Source organism: Somniosus microcephalus, chromosome 20 (genome assembly GCF_052327205.1).
Source record: "Somniosus microcephalus isolate GS21.2 chromosome 20, FLI_Smic_1.0, whole genome shotgun sequence".
Classification (NCBI taxonomy): Eukaryota; Metazoa; Chordata; class Chondrichthyes; order Squaliformes; family Somniosidae; genus Somniosus; species Somniosus microcephalus.
This window is the reverse complement of record NC_141006.1, coordinates 60094481-60111654: the sequence shown is the minus strand read 5'-3', so window position 1 is coordinate 60111654 and position 17174 is coordinate 60094481.

The window sequence follows — 17174 nt, the reverse complement described above, 5'->3', positions numbered from 1 at the left end:
TTACCGCCGCCAGTAACCTCCTGCTGAATTCCACGAGAGGCGTTAGTGGTGCCGCGCCCAGGCCCTCTTAGGATGCTAACGGGAGGCACAAATCAACCAAATTTTTCCCCAGTTTCCGATTTGGGCGCAATCGGAAAATTGGGTGCAAATTGCACTTGAAATTGCACTGATTAGGTTATTGTTCAAGTTTCTGCTAAAATGTATTTGCATAATCACAAAGTAAAATCTTCCATGAACCAGCGCAATTGAGCAGTGTAATAAAATGTAATTGTTTCTTTTCTTTAATCTGCATTAAAAAATAATCCTTGATATGTTTAAGAGTGGTAACCTGGTGCAGTTTTATTAATACAGGAAACTTTGTGCTATCTGGCACCGACGGGACCGAGCTGTTGCCGTTCCCTCAAAACTGCCGGACACTCCAGCGCTAATGTTGAAACATACGGAGATTTTCAGCTCCGTGTGAATCAACAAACCCTGTTGCTTAGCAACAGCTTCTAAACAGTCGGCAAGCGTCTCTGTAGCGTCTCTAGCTGAAGCTGTTGCTTAGCTACAGACCTTGCAGAGCTTGACTGTTGAGAAAAAAGCAACGACCAGAAAGAAACAAAAAGAAAAAAAACGGCTCCTGATTTTTGCCGGTGGTTCGAGCTTGCCGGACATTTAGCCTCCGGATAACACAAAGTTTCCTGTACAGATGAAAATGGGTTCATCACAAAAAAAAGCATTTTTAATAAGAGTCTCGAGTCCTCCAGCTGTGAGTAACCTGATTTAAAATGACTGAAAAACACGATTTCAACTGGATTGTGCTGATAAAACTAGCGGAACCTCTAGCCCTCGTTCTTTCTTTCCTTAGAAAACTGCTCAGCTCAGCAGCAAACACCCCCACAATAAATAACAATAGCAAATGAGCAACGAGAAGCAAATTATTCTAATGTTATTCAAAACTCTTTGTTGATACATATTATTTTCAAGCAGATTGTTTCGCCAAGAGCACAGTTATTGCCAAGACTATTAACTTTGAAGCTTGTTGTATGAAATTTATTTTTTATGCCTAGTTTGCAAAAGATTAATCTTTGCAGCTTTTTTAATTCCTTATTTATTAAAATGGGTTATGGGGAGGAAGGAGCTGAGGTAAAGATTAAACAAGGGAATTGACTCTCTGAAGTTAAAATGCATCAAAGAGAAAGAACTGCAAGGGAAAATTAAGGAAAAATGAAATTTAGATCAGAATGGAATTGTACGAAGCAGCCACCAGGGATGGTGTAGGGGAGTGATAACCAAAACTAATGCCTTTAATGCACATTATGTCCCCTTGAAGGTTTCCCTTTGCGTCCATTCATGTGTGCATCTTGGCTGCCACTTTGGACTCGAGTCTCTAATTTTGAATTCTTCCTTTCTCAACCATTTCCAGACCCCTTCTCCAACCCCCTTTCTTCAGCAGCTTGTTTCCCTCACTCCATGCTCTCACCCATCACTAGTTCCCTTAGCCTTCTTTCTCTCCTTCCCAGATGACCTTTGCACGCCACCCCTCCCCCAGCAACCCTCGCCAGGTTAGAGAAGCTATAATCAATTGCTGGCTTTGCTGAGATGAGGTTTGTCGGGGTAGGGGAATCACGCCTGGGACCTTTCTGGTCCCTATGGCTCAGAACTGAGTGTTGCATTTACATAGAAATATAGAAATATAGAAGATAGGAGCAGGAGTAGGCCATTCGGCCCCTCGAGCCTGCTCCGCCATTTAATAAGATCATGGCTGATCATCCAAATTCAGTACCCTGTCCCTGCTTTCTCCCCATATCCCTTGATCCCTTTAGCCTTAAGAAATATATCTAACTCCTTCTTGAATATATTTAATGAATTGGCCTCAACAGCCTTCTGTTGTAGAGAATTCCACAGGTTCACCACTCTCTCGGTGAAGAAATTCCTCCTCATCTCAGTCCTAAATGGCTTACCCCTTATCCTTAGACTCTGACCCCTGGTTCTGGACTCCCCGCCATCGGGAACATCCTTCCTGCATCTAGTCTGTCTAGCCCTGTTAGAATTTTATAAGTTTCAAGGAGATCCCCTCTCATTCTTCTAAACTCTAGTGAATACAAGCACAATCGACCCAATCTCTCTTCATACGTCATTCCTGCCATCCCAGGTATCAGTCTGATGAATCTTCGCTGCACTCCCTCCATGGCAAGAACATCCTTCCTCAGATAAGGCGACCAAAACTGCACACAATACTCAAGGTGTGGTCTCACCAAGGCCCTGTACAACTGTAGCAAGACATCCTTGTTCCTGTACTCGAATCCTCTCGCTATGAAGGCCAACATACCATTTGCCTTCTTAACCGTCTGCTGCACCTGCATGCTTACCTTCAGCGACTGGTGCACAAGGACACCCAGGTCTCGTTACACTTCCCCTTCTCCCAATCTATTGCCGTTCAGATAATAATCTGCCTTCCCATTTTTGCCACCAAAGTGGATAACCTCGCATTTATCCACATTATACTGCATCTGCCATGCATCTGCCCAATCACCCAACCTGTCCAAATCATACTAGAGTTTCTCTGCATCCTCCTCACAGCACACACGCCCACCCAGCTTTGTGTCATCTCCAAACTTGGAGCTATTACATCTAGTTCCCTCGTCTAGATCATTAATATATATTGTGAATAACTGGGGTCCTAGCACCGATCCCTGCAGTACCCCACTAGTCACTGCCTGCCACTCGGAAAAAGACCCGTTTATTCCAACTCTTTGCTTCCTGTCTGCCAACCAGTTCTCTATCCAAGTCAGTACCTTACCCCCAATCCCATGTGCTTTAACGTTGCATGCTAATCTCTTATGCGGGACGTTATCGAAAGCCTTCTGAAAGTCCAAATACACCACATCCACTGGTTCTCCCTTATCTATTCTACCAGTTACATCGTCAAAAAATTCCAGTAGATTAGTCAAGCACAATTTATCTTTTGTAAATCCATGTTGACTTTGTCCGATCCTGTCACTGTTTTCCAAGTGCTCTGCTATTACATCTTTTATAATGGACTCTAGCATTTTCCCCACTACCGATGTCAGGCTTACTGGTCTATAATTCCCCATTTTCTCTCTACCACCTTTTTTAAATAGTGGGGTTACATTAGCTACCCTCCAATCCATGGGAACTGTTTCAGAATCTATAGAATTTTGGAAGATGACCAGCAATGCATCTACTATTTCTGGGACCACTTCCTTAAGTACCCTAGGATGTAGATTATCAGGCCCTGGGGATTTATCGGCCTTCAATCCCATTAATTTCCCTAACACCATTTCCCTACAAATACTGATTTCATTCAGTTCCTCCCTCTCATTAAACCCTATGTTCCCCGACATCTCTGGGAGGTTATTTGTGTCCTCCTTTGTGAAGGCAGAACCAAAGTATGTATTTAATTGGTCTGCCATTTCTTTGTTCCCCATTATAAATTCCCCTGATTCTGACTGCAAGGGACTTATGCTTGACTTCACCAATCTTTTTCTCTTCACATATCTATTGAAGCTTTTACAGTCAGTTTTTATGTTCCCTGCAAGCTTACTCTATTTTCCCCCTCTTAATTAATCCCTTTTTCCTCCTTTGCTGAATCCTAAACTGCTCCCAATCCTCAGGTTTGCTGCTTTTTCTGGCCAATTTATATGTCCTCTCCTTGGATCTTATGCTATCCCTAATTTCCCTTGTTAGTCACGGTTGAGTCACCTTTTTTGTTTTATTTTTATGCCAAACAGGGATGAATAAATTCTGTAGTTCATCCATGCGATCTTTAAATGTTTGCCATTGCCTATCCACCGTCAACCCTTTAAGTAACATTCCCCAATCAATCGTAGCCAACTTGCGCCTCATACCATTGTAGTTTCCTTTATTTAAATTCAGGACCCTAATCTCTGAGTCAACTACTTCACTCTCCATCTTAATGAAGAATTGTATCATATTATGATCGCTCTGCCCCAAGGGACCTCACACAACAAGATTGCTAATTAATCCTCTCTCATTACATAATACCCAGTCTAAGATAGCCTGATCTCTAGTTGCTTCCTCGACATATTGGTCCAGGAAACCATCCCGTATACACTCTAGGAATTCCTCCTCCACAGTATTGTTACTAATTTGGTTAGCCCAATCTATATGTAGATTAAAGTCACCCATGATAACTGCTGTGCCCTTATTGCATGAGTCTCTAACTTCCCATTTAATGCAATCCCCAACCTCAGCATTACTGTTTAGGGGTCTGTATACAACTCCCACTAATATTTTCTGCCCCTTGGTATTTCTCAGCTCTACCCATACAGATTCCACATCATCAGAACTAATATCCTTCCTTACTATTGTGTTAATCTCCTCTTTAACCAGCAATGCTACCCCACTTCCTTTTCCTTTTTGCCTGTCTTTCCTGAATATTGGATACCCCTGGATGTTGAATTCCCAGCCTTGGTCACCCTGAAACCATGTCTCCGTAATCCCAATTATATCATATCTGTTTACATCTATTTGCACAGCTAATTCATCCACTTTATTACGAATGCTCCTCGCATTAAGACACAAAGCCTTCAGGCTTGATTTTTTAACACTCTTAGACCTTTTAGAATTATTATTTACTGTGGCCATGTTTGATTTACACCCTTGATTTCTCTGACTGCCACTTTTGCTTTTCTCCTGCCTGTCTTTTGCTTCTATCCTTGCTTCCCTTTCCTCTGTCTCCCTGCACAGGTTCCCAACCCCCTGTCATTTTAGTTTAAACCCTCCCCAACAGCACTAGCAAACACTCCCCCTAGGACATCAGTCACAGTCAGGTGCAAACTGTCCAGTTTGTACTGGTCCCACCTCCCCCAGAACCGGTTCCAATGTCCCAGGAATTTGAATCTCTCCCCCTTGCACCATTCCTCTATCCACGTATTCATCTGAAATATCTTTCTATTTCTACTCTGACTAGCACGTGGCACTGGTAGCAATCCTGAGATTACTACCTTTGAGGTCCTATTTTTTAATTTACCTCCTAACTCACTATATTCAGCTTTTAGGACCTCATCCCAGTTTTTACCTCTATCATTGGTACCTATATGCACTACGACAACTGGCTGTTCACCCTCCCCTTCCAAAATGTTCTGCAGCCACCCCGAGACATCCTTGACACTTGCACCAGGGAGGCAACATACCATCCTGGAGTCTCGTTTGCGGCCGCAGAAACGCCTATCTATTCCCCTTACAATAGAATCCCCTATCACTATAGCTCTCCCGCTCTTTTTCCTCCTGTCCTGTACAGCAGAACCACCCATGGTGCCAGGAAGTTGGCTGCTGCTGCCTTCCCCTGATAAGCCATCTCCCTCAACAATATCCAAACAGTATATCTGTTTGAGAGGGGGATGGCCACAGGGGACCCCTGTACTACCTGCCTAATCATCAGAGAAGATAGAACTATAGTTTCAATATGTGGTCTTAGCCTGAACCAACACATTCATCTCTTTTTGGGATATGGGCAACACTGCACGATAATTTTTATTGCCCATACTGAGTTGTCCTGAGCATGTTAAAAATCAATGCCATGTGTGGGACTCAAGTCATATATAGGTCAGACCAGGTAGGACATTTGTGAACCAATCGGTTTTTACAACGATTAGCACCTTTCATGGTTACCATGGAATTCCAGTTTTCCTGGAACTCCCCACCGAACGACACTGTGGAAGCACCATCACCACTCGGACTTCAGAGGTTCAAGAAGAAGGCCCACCACCACCTTCTGAAGGGGCAACTAGGGATGGGCAATAAATGCCAGCCTTGCCAGTGACGCCCACATCCCGAGAATGAATTTAACTAAACATCTACTGTTAGAACACAAATTACCAGACTTGTTGAATTTAATTCACTATTCGCTATGGGGGGATGTTAACTCACAATCTCTGGGTTATTAGTTAACTAGCAGAACAACTAGGCTGCTGTACCCATTTTGATGCCTTTAAAAGAAACATTCCTTGCACACCATTGGAGCTGGTGTCGTCAGTTCAGTATTTGGAGCAAACATTGTAAACATGTTCTTTACACTCAATGCGAGAATTTTGCTACACAATGAAATGGAAAAGCTTCCTGCCTTTAAATTAAAAAAAATATTGATTCCCTTTCTTAAAGTTGTCACCAGACACAAAATAAAATCCAAAATTGATCAGGTTCCTTAAATGCTGTTTACTCATGAGAACGAGTGCCCAAACGAAATGAGGAAAAAAATCATTATTGATTAAATAAGAACGTCGAAGTCGTAGCTGAAACAAAATTGGTTCTTGGAAGACTTGCAAAACTAAGCATTTGGGGATACAGTGATAGATGATGCATTTTGCTTAGCATGACAGGGTAGCTGGGATTAGTACACAACCCAGCACTTAGAGAATAAATAAAAGAACTATCAGCATGGAAATTGTAAGTGCTTATAAAGGTGGGGGGGGTGTCAGAAAATGGTGAACTCGTTTCTTACCCACCCACTGAGCTCTGGGCTTGAAATCTTGATACTACTTACCTGCTGACGAGGGAGAGCCCTCGCACAGAGTGTGTGCTGCCTTCACTAGGAGTTCAAATCTGCTGCTGAATACTGTTCATGAGGTGTCAACCGTGGCTCGGTTGGCATCACTCTCGCCTCTCAGTCAGAAGGTCGTGGGTTCAGGTCCCACTCCAGAGCACAGAACCCAGCTGACACTGCCAGTATCAGTATCTGTCTTCGTAATTTATCCCTTTTAACTCCGGTATCATTCTGGTGAATCTGTGCTGCACCCCCTCCAAAGGTCAATATATCCTTCCTGAGGTGCGGTGCCCAGAACTGAACACAGGACTCTAAATTAAAATGCCATTTTTTATAACTCTATGATTTTTTTTGCTGGACCTAACGAGACAGCAACTTTGGTGGGCTAGAGAGTAGCGAAGGAGATTGGAAATGACAGGACGGACATTCAACTGTGGCTAACCCAATGCCCTGGTGACCATCTGGCATTGAGCCATACAGATCAGAAGGTTTGATCTTTGCTCCCAGTCCATACTGAGTGAGATGATCTCGGTTAAGGGGGCAGTTGTGCTCCTCCAGTTCTAGCCTCTTGCACACCCCGATTCCCTTCACCCCACCATTGGCAGCCGTGCCTTCAGCTGCCTAGGCCCTAAGCTCTGGAATTTTCTCCCTAAACCTCTCCGCCTCTCTACCTCCCTCTCCTCCTTTAAGACACTCTGTAAAACCTACCTCTTTGACTAAGCTTTTGATCACCTGTCCTAATATCTCCTTATGTGGCTCGGTGTCAATTTTTGTTTGATAACACTCCTGTGAAGCGCCTTGGAGCATTTTATTATGTTAAAGGCGCTGTATAAATGCAAGTTGTTATTGTTGCTGTTTGACAGAGTAAACCAGCGCCTCGGGCGCAGTGTAAATTGAGGACAGCAGCCCCTCTCTCAAGGCTGAATCATGAAAGGACTTTTAGTTTTGCAAATGTATTTTTTTAAAAGGCTTCATCAAATCCTAATTCATTTATGCTCCAGGGTGAGAGATCGCAGATAAACGAAATCAAATGACACCTACACAAGCCTTAATGGATCACGATTTTCTAAACGCAACATTGGTAAAACCTATATCTGCCGGAAAATGCAAATCTAATTTTCTAAACATCCTTGAACCACAGGGGCCTAAGGTTGTTTGAAGCTGCCAGGACAAGATGTGCAGGATTATTGCCACCGCTAGGCCTGTGAGACCCATAAGCAATACAATGGGAAACATGCAGAACAACAGAGAGGGCCTCAGGGGCAGGCATGATACACATGAAAAGAATTCAAATTATGTAAAACATTAGATTTGTCCATTATGGTTCCTTTCAGGAAGGAATTTAAGTCAGATACTTGCCCGCAGGGAAATAACTCTTTATAAACACGAGAATTACAATAAAAAAATACCCAGATGAGCAAAAGGCTAGGAGATATACAAAACGGGATTGAATTGTTTCCATTTCTGTGAAACCCTGCTGGCTTCTGTAATGAAGGCACCTAGGGCTAGATTTTCAGTTGCTTGCGCCAGCAGTTAGCGCCTTAAGAGAAGTGATTTTCGGGCGCTATGCGTGTAGCGCCTGGGCGCAGCGCAGTTTGCGCCCCGCCCCAAATTAAGTTGCCCGTTAGCGCCGGCGCAAAGTTTAGCGGCCGCCCGGATGCGCGCGCAGAAAATGACGTCACATCCTCGTGCAACGCCCTTTGGCCGCCCCGAATCCAAACTTCAGTCGGACCGCCCCATTGTGCGCCTGGCGTCCAGAGCGTTTGTAAAATGGAACGCAACACACCCTGGGGAGCGCAAATTAAAGGGCACTCGTACAAAAGGCACTCTGAATGTGTTGTGTGGAAGTAAGCTGTGTGTTGTTCTGAACGGTCTATTTATGTTTTATGTTTCCGGGCACCACCACCACCATCATCATCATCATCATCATCATCATCATCATCCTCATCCTCCTCATCATCATCCTCCTCCTCCTCCTCCTCCTCCTCCTCCTCCTCCTCCTCCTCCTCCTCCTCCTCCTCCTCCTCCTCCTCCCTCTCTCCCCCCCCGTTACTTTGCATTTGAAAAAAATACATGCACCCTTCCCCTTTAAGAGCTCACTGGCACCAGAGTGTCTGCCGTGCGCTGCGCCCGAGCTCGGGTGTTGCGCTCTCCACCGCCGGCTTAACGCCTAAAGATACTAGTGGAACGCCTCTTTTAGCGCTCCACCAACCTCTTAGGGCGAAGCCACTGAATTTCCGGCAACGGGGCGCTACTTTGGGGCGGGCGATAACTTCGGGCGGGCGCTAAGCTTAGCGCCCCAAAACTGTCTATACTGAAAATCTAGCCCCTAATGTTTTTAAATTGAAGGTGAGTTTTTTCCTGAGTGCATTCCAGTGTTGAAGAAGATATTTTGTCTTAAATAAAGCTTTATTTATACTGTAGAAAAGACTTAGGCTGTACATTAATATATACACAGTCCCCACCACTTACAGCGTTCCCACTTATCCCGGGCAGCCGCCTATATTGGGCAAATGGCACTAACCAAGTATCGTTACCATACACCTCACTTACAACGGCGTGACTTATAATGTATTACGTGCACCGACGATTTCGGGCAGCTCAAGCAGCTGTTCACATCTGGGTAAAGTGTGATTGCTTTACAATCCCCGTTATTCCCTATATCCCATCACAAATTCCAGGCTCCGCTTTAAATTAAATTCAGTTCTTCCTCAGATCGCTGACAAACTGAAAGTCCCATTCCCAGCATCCTGAAATGGGATGGGAACAAAATCCCATTCCCAGAACCGGTAACGATACACATTCAGGCTCCGTTTTAAAATGAACACATTACAAACTTTTCTGTTGCCCGAATCGGTTTTGATAAGTATCTAGACAGGGTCATTTAAGATGTGAAAGTCTCGTCCCTCCGGGCACCAGGCGTAGACAGAGGGCAGGTGTTATTCTTTTCATGGTGCAGCACTGCCTTGTAAGAAAAACAGGTGTCACACTGTCCGTGCGATGGGACACTGACAGCAACAAGTCAAGGTTATTGTCTCTCCGTTTAGGGGCACTCCATAGAGTGGATACAGAGACAAGGATGACTGCAGTTAATCATCTGAGTAAATACATAGTCTGAACAATTGATACCCAGAATCCTTTTAACAAATCTACTTTCATATCAATCTAATAAACCAAGTTCAATGTACCCTTTAAGGTAGAAAGACTTGTATTTATATAGCGCCCTTTACGGCCTCAGGATGTCCCAAAGTCCCACAGAGAATAGGGATAAATGGGTCATTTTCCAGTTAGCAGGTTGTAACTAGTGGGGTGCCGGAAGGATCAGTGCTTGGGCCTCAGCTATTTACAATCTATATTAATGACTTCGATGAAGGGACCGAGTGCAATGTATCCAAGTTTGCTGATGATACAAAGCTAGGTGGGACAGTAAGCTGTGAGGAGGACAGAAAGAGGCTGCAAAGGGATATAGAAAGGTTAAGGGAGCGCGCAATAAGGTGGCAGATGGAGTATAATGTGGGGAAATGTGAGGTTATTCACTTTGGTAGGAAGAATAGGAAAACAGAATATTTTTTAAATGGTGAGAAACTGTTAAACGTTGGTGTTCAGAGAGATTGAGGTGTCCTCGTACAGGAAACACAGAAAGCTAGCATGCAGGTACAGCAAGCAATTAGGAAAGCAAACAGCATGTTGGCCTTTATTGCAAGGGGATTGGAGTACAAGAGTTAAGGAAGCCTTGCTACAATTGTACAGGGCTTTGCTGAGACCACACCTGGAGTACGGTGCACAGTTTTGGTCTCCTTATCTGAGAAAGGACATACAAGCCTTAGGGACGGTAAAACAAAGGTTCACTAGATTGATCCCAGGGATGAGAGGGTTGTCCTATGAGGAGAGATTGAGCCTAGTATACTCTCTGGAGTTTAGATGAATGAGAGGTGATCTCATTGAAACATATAAGATTCTGAGGGAGATTGACAGGGTAGATGCTGAGAGGTTGATTCCCTTGGCTGGAGAGTCTAGAACTAGGGGGCATAGTCTCAGGATAAGGGTTCGGCCATTTAAGACTGAGATGAGGAGGAATTTCTTCACTCAGAGGGTTGTGAATCTTTGGAATTCTCTACCCCAAAGAGCTGCAGAGTCGTTGAGTATATTCAAGGCTGAGATCGATAGATTTTTGGACTCTGGGGGGAATCAAGGGATATGGGGATCGGGTGGGAAAGTGGAGTTGAGGTCGAAGATCAGCCATGATCTTATTGAATGGCGGAGCAGGCTCAAGAGGCCGTATGGCCGACTCCTGCTCCTAATTCTTATGTTCTTAAAGCGCTTTTCAGCCAATGAAGTGCTTTTGAAGTGACGTCACTGTTGTAATGTAGGAAATGCAGTAGTCAATTGGCGCACAGCAAGGTCCCACAAACAGCAATGAGATAATTACTAGATAATCTGTTTTGGTATTGTCAGTTGAGGGATAACTATTGGCCCCAGGACGCCGGTGAGAAATCCTCTGCTCTTCTTCAAAATAGGTCCACCTGAGAGAGAAGCCGGGGCCATAGTTTCAGGTCTCATCCAAAAGACAGCACCTCTGACAGTGCAGCACTCCCTCAATACTGGACCGGGAGTGTCAGTCTAGATCTTGTGCTCCAGTCTCTGGAGTGGGACTTGAACCCACGGCCTTCTGACTCAGAAGTGAGAGAGTGCGGACCACTGAGGCACAGCTGACACTTTTACTGGAAAAGGCACCCATGCTGCAGGGGCAAAAGTGTCAGAAGATATCATGGTCTCTGCTTTCAAATGGTGCTACATCTTTGGAAATTAATGGGCAACTTTTAACAATTGTTACGGATTTCTTGCTGGCCACCTCAAGGAACTCAGCCATCAGAACACGCCAGCCAGGCGCATAGCGGGCAAGTCGCATTGACACCAGCGCGCCCGCTAGAAGCACTGGCGACTGTTAAACCTTAAAAGCCCCTGATGTCTTTCAGAGCCATCGGCCAGGTAAATCAGGAGGGGTTCCCTACTTCCCGATCCTGATCATAGAAACATAGAAAAATAGGAGCAGGAGTAGGCCATTCGGCCCTTTGAGCCTGCTCCGCCATTCAATATGATCCTGGCTGATCCTCTATCTCAATACCATATTCCTGCTCTCTCCCCATACCCCTTGATGCCTTTTGTGTCTAGAAATCTATCTATCTCCTTCTTAAATATATTCAGATCGCTATCCCGTGACCCCCTGCTGGAGACGGCAGATGACATCGGGCTTCGTGATAACACACCAACGGTTAAATGACCTGCCAGGGGTCAGTACTTCAGCTGAGGAGAAAGGGAGGGAGGAAAATCAGTGGAAAAAGGGAAAATGCAAAGAGCATATTGATATATCCCTAGTTCATTATTCATGGTCTGTTTTCCTGTATATGAAGTCTGTGATCTGTAGCGCCACCTATTCTACACAAAACATCAGTGCTTAATCCATTGGGAAAAGTGTGTCTGTATACACGCGCAAAAAGCATTCACAGAAACTGACACACACACACATTCATAGATACCGACACACACACAGATACTGACACGCACACACATTCACAGATACTGACACTCTCACACATTCATAGATACCGATGCATTCACAGATACTGACACAAACACACACACGCACACATACAGATACCGACACTCTCACACGCACACATTCACAGATACTGACACTCACACACGCACACATACAGATACCGACACTCTCACACACGCACACATACAGATACTGACACACACACACATACAGATACCGACACTCACACTCACGCACACATACAGATACTGACACACACGCACACATACAGATACCGACACTCGCACACACACATATTCACAGATACTGACACACACACATACACACAATTCATCGAGCCTCGGTTATTTGTATTTTCCTGATACACTGAAAGAAAATATCAAATAGATGGAGGTAAATAATGCAGAACTTCAAGACCACATCCATTGGTTTAAACATGTCCCTGAGGTAGAGAATAAAGCAGAATGTGATAGATATAAAAAGTGGCATCTGAAATGATACAAAAAAGGCTTGTAGATAAATTGGGGAAAAAATGAAATAAAACAAAAGCAAATAATTCGAAATATGCATCAGAGAACAAGAGGATCGAATTCAAGTAATATTTTGCTGATTTACTTCAAGTTCGATAAATGTTAAAAATCCTAAGTGGACGTCATATGATTCACTTGACATCACTAAGACACATTCCAGAGTTACTAAAGGAGGAACCTGCATTTATATAGCACCTTATCACATCCTCAGGATGTGTCAAAGTGCTTCACGACCAACAGATTACTTCTGAAGTGTGTTCAATGTGCAGACCTGTGCATGTTGAGTGTGCATCCCTGTAACAACAGGACAAGCTAAGACAGCACCACCCTTTGGTTACATGGGATACTACAGGCTATCATGCTGTCTCATACCAGTCACAGTTAGGGTTGCCAACCCTCCAGGATTGCCCTGGAGTCTCCAGGGTTGCCCTGGAGTCTCCAGGAATTAAAGGCTAATCTCCAGGGCACTGCTGCAAGCAAAACCCGGGAGAATCATCATTGGGGCATTAAAAAGAAATTGAGTTTTTTTTTTCATTTTCTTTGAACACTTTCATTAATTAGTTGTAAAAATATTGAAAGGCAGTGAGGGGGGAAGGCTAATTGACTGGGTGGATTGGGTGGAGGCTGGGATCATGTGATGAAATCTTCAGGAATATGCCTAACCTGAGTTGGCATCTCTAGTCACAGTCCTGGTGAAATCAAAGAGCAGCCTGTGCCTGCACCGAGAGGCTAGAGGATCGATGGGAATTAGACGGCGAGACTCATTACCATACTTGGCGTGATCTGCGGCCGCTGGTCGTTTCTCCACAGGCGGCACACCCGAGCGAAGGTATCAATGACGAGCCAACTTCTTCGCCAGCAGCGGCACTCAGATACGTCCCGGGGTGGGTGAGGGGGTGAGGGGGTGGTGGTGGTGGTGGGACCATGGGTCCTGTGGAGTCGGTGGAACACTCTTGCTCCTCCTGGCTCCACGGGATAGGTTTGTTTTAAACTTCCCTGTCATTGGAGGCGGCTGAAGAATCCTGAGCAGTTTAACCTCGGTAGTGGACAAGCTTTTAGAAAGGATAATCTGGGACAAAATTAACAGTCACTTGGATAAGTGTGGATTAATTAAGGAAAGCCAGCACGAATTTGTTAAATGCAAATCGTGCTTAACAAACTTGATTGAGTTTTTTGATGAGGTAACAGAGAGGGTTGATGAGGGCAATGTGGTTGATGTGGTGTACATGGATTTCCAAAAGGCATTTGATAAAGTGCCACATAATAGGCTTGCCAGCAAAGTTGAAACCCATGGAATAAAAGGGACATTGACAGCATGGATAGAAAATTGGCTAAGTGACAGGAAACAGAGAGTAGTGGTGGATGGTTGTTTTCGGACTGGAGGAAGGTATACAATGGTGTTCCCCAGGGGTTGGTACTAAGATTACTGCATTTCTTGATATATATATTAATGACTTGGAATTAGGAGTACAGGGCACAATTTCAAAATTTGCAGATAACACAAAACTTGGAAGTATAATGAATAGTGAGGAGGAGAGTGATAGACTTCAAGAAGACATAGGCAGGCTGGTGGAATGGGCAGACACGTGGCAGATGAAATTTAATGCAGAAAAGTGCAAAGTAATACATTTTGATAGGAAAAACAAGGAGAGGCAATATAAACTGAATAGTACAATTCTAAAGGGGGTGCATGAACAGAGAGACCTGGGGGTACATGTGCACAAATCATTGAAGGTGGCAGGGCAGGTTGAGAAAGCGGTTAAAAAAGCATACGGGATCCTGGGCTTCATAAATAGAGGCACAGGGCTCAATTTTGCCAGGCCCGAGGAGGCGGGATTGGAGGCGTGTGAGGTGTTAAAAATCGCAAAAAATGGCGTGCGGGCCCGATCCCACCTCCAGCCCACCTCCGAGCAATTTTCCAAGAATCGGGGTTTCAGACCCCGTTTCCATCCCGCCTCCAAGAGGCGGGAGAGCCCCTTAACAACCAGTTAATTGCCTCTATAATCCAATTTTGAGAGGCCTTTCTGATTTTAACACATTTCCCCCGTGCTGCACATCTCCTCTGGAACACGCCAGTTGATCCTGGCGGCCTCACAGGTGGATTGCTTACTAACAGCTGCAGCTCCACCATTAAAAAGGAGTTTTCAGCAATCTTCATTTGCAGGTGGCAGAACTTTGTTGTCTCAGGTCTGGGAAAGCTTGGAGCCCGAGACCCATCTCCAGTGTGACCTCCTGGGAAACCCCTCTCCCCACCTTGACTGAGCGCTTCCTCAACTGAGGCATATACCAGAAGCATGGGAACCATTTATTTTCTTTCCTCCTGGACATCAGATTCAGTCGAAGACCAGCCGCAGCAGCAGCAGAACCATGAACAACAGCAGCACCAACTGCAGGAGCAACAACAGGAGTGCCAAGCTGCTGCTCACCCACCTGAAGCTGCACAGGCCAGAAGGCGCCAGTGCAGGGAAGCACGTCACCACAGGAAATACCCCTGGATCAGCTACCTCAACATGACTGAGCAGCAGTGCCAAAGGAGGCTCCGACTTTCGCGAGAGGTAGTGGGTGACATCTGCGCAATGCTGCAGCAAGACCTGGAGCCCAGAGGATCCGGTCAACAACCCTTACCAATGGCCGTCAAAGTCACCACCGCTCTCAACTTTTTTGCTTCAGGCTCATTCCAGGGATCAGCAGCAGACATCAGCGGCATCTCCCAGGGGGCTGCACACACCTGTATCATGCAGGTAACTGATGCTATCTTTGCCATCGTGCACAATTACATCAACTTCTCCAAGGATCAAGCAAGTGTAAGTACGTGTGCAGTTGGATTCGCTAATCTGGCAGGCTTTCCAAGGGTGCAGGGTGTCGTTGACTGCACACATGTGGCCCTTAAGGCACCCCATCCCAATCCAGGCATTTTTGTCAACCGCAAGAGCTTCCACTCCCTCAACGTACAGCTGGTATGTGACCACAAGAAGGAAGTTTTGCATGTTTGCGCCAAGTACCCTGGCAGTTGCCATGACTATTTCATCCTGCGTCAGTCTAGTGGGCCTCCGCTCTTCAGTCCGCCAGACCAACTTTTCGGATGGCTACTTGGAGACAAGGGCTATCCCCTGAAGACATGGCTAATGACGCCATTGAGGAGCCCATCCAGATCCATAATCAAGCAAACCATCGGCTTGCTGAAGATGCGCTTCAGATGCCTTGATAGATCAGGCGGAGCCCTGCAGTACTCAGCAGCCAGGGTCTTCAGAATGGTCATGGTCTGCTGTGCACTTCACAATATGACACAGCATTGTGGCTTGTAGATTCCTGAGGAACAAGTGGCTGATTGCATAGCCTCCTCAGATGAGGAGGAGGAGGAGAGCGACAACGAACAGCTTGCGGAGGCTCATCAACCAGTGGCAGCAGCACGCGAGCACATTGCTGCCCGGGATGCAAGGGACGCACTCATCTTGGCCAGATTTGCTTAGCCTGGCAAATCAAACACTTTTGCCTCGCACCTTCTTACCAGAGCATTGACAATGGCCAAGAACCTGCGGATTCCTATCACTCTGACCGCCATACTGACAATTGCAAGTTACCCTAAGCCCTCAATGTGGATGTCCCATTTGTGAAATGACACAAGCCACAACTTCAACAGTTTGCCATCAGAATTTTTTATCACAACAATCAACGGATGGCATTTAAAAAATATACACAACAGAACACCCAAGTGACTACCCTTGTGACTACTTGTGCAGTATCTTCCTCTTACGCGTGCTGCTATGTGGTGCTTCCCCTGTGGCTTCAGCAGATGTGGAGGCCCCTTGCTCACTTTCTTGCTGCTCCTGTCTCGACACCTTTGGCGGGCGTCCTCTGGGGTTGCAAGCCTGTGAGGGCTCGGCAACGGTCTGCTGCTCCTGCAGCTGTACAGGCGCTGAGACGACCATCTCAGTTGGGTGAGGACTCTGGTGGGGCTCTGACAAGGGCTCTGCAGCGGCATGGTCATGTGAGCGCTTGGAGAGGAGTCCCCACTTCCTGGTTCTCTGCCACCAACATCCCTCTCATGGATCAAGCCCCACTTCAGAGCTAGCAAGTGGCTTGGCAGTACCTTGCTGCACTTCAGGGGGCCATGAGGACCTGTTTCTGCACTGGAAGTCCTACTCCAGAGGACTTCCCTGAAGGTCTGGTTTCTCTGCTCAATAGCTGACCATCGCTCCTCAAGAGATGTCATTCTATTCTGAACAATGACCATGTTTTCAAGACCCTGGCGACTAAACTCCTCAATGGTCGTAGTCATCCTCTCCTCCGCCATAGCCATCCTCTCCTCTACGGTAGCCAGCCTTACTACGGAGGTAGCCATCCTTTCCATGGAGGTTGCCATCCTTTCCATGGTGATGCGTTCATGCGCCAATGCCGCCACAAAGGCCCTGCTCATGCTAGCGATGGACTCCTCCATTCGCTCCACACTCGCAGCGACCCTGGAAATAAAGCCTGCCAGAGACTCCTGCACCTGTTCCTGGAGTTCGAGCACTGCACTGCTTCTGGATGGACCCGGAGGGCACAGGTTCGACATGCAGCAGAAATGAGCTGG